The sequence below is a fragment of the Penaeus monodon genome, chromosome 21 (assembly GCF_015228065.2).
Source record: "Penaeus monodon isolate SGIC_2016 chromosome 21, NSTDA_Pmon_1, whole genome shotgun sequence".
NCBI classification, from domain to species: Eukaryota; Metazoa; Arthropoda; class Malacostraca; order Decapoda; family Penaeidae; genus Penaeus; species Penaeus monodon.
Genome location: NC_051406.1, coordinates 43,065,497 through 43,066,066, shown reverse-complemented (window position 1 = coordinate 43,066,066; position 570 = coordinate 43,065,497).

The window sequence follows — 570 nt, the reverse complement described above, 5'->3', positions numbered from 1 at the left end:
CTAGAATTGAAATGATCAGAAATAGTTTCGGTTCGGGAATGATTATAAGAAAACTTACAGCTGAGAGTACCTGAATGTGTCTCACGTGGCTTACAATATGTCTCCAAACAAGTTTCATATTTACACTTTATTCACATCGCATTATAAACCCTTTTCCGCGAGCGTGTAGAGCATGTATTTCTCCGAAAACCGTTGGTTATTTCTTGACAAGGGATTGTCTGTTCGTGCCCCACTGATGCCTTACAAAAGTTGTCGCTAGAAACAGGAACGACTAATACGCGACTGTTCATTGGCCAACTTGAGCCAAATTCCAACCAATCACAGAGCGCGTTACATTCAGATTTTTTTCCTCGAAATTATGGCACGTGACAGAAACATATTAAACCATTTTTTTTTCTTTGAAGTTGTAGTTAGTGATTATTGTGGTGAAATTTATCGTAAAAATTCGTACAAGATTTGTATAAACTTTCATTTGCTGGAAGGGTGCATTAAACGGAATGAAATGACGATGTATATATGGAAGTTAGGATGCAAAATCGATTTTCGGTAAAGAATGTTGTTAAGGTTACC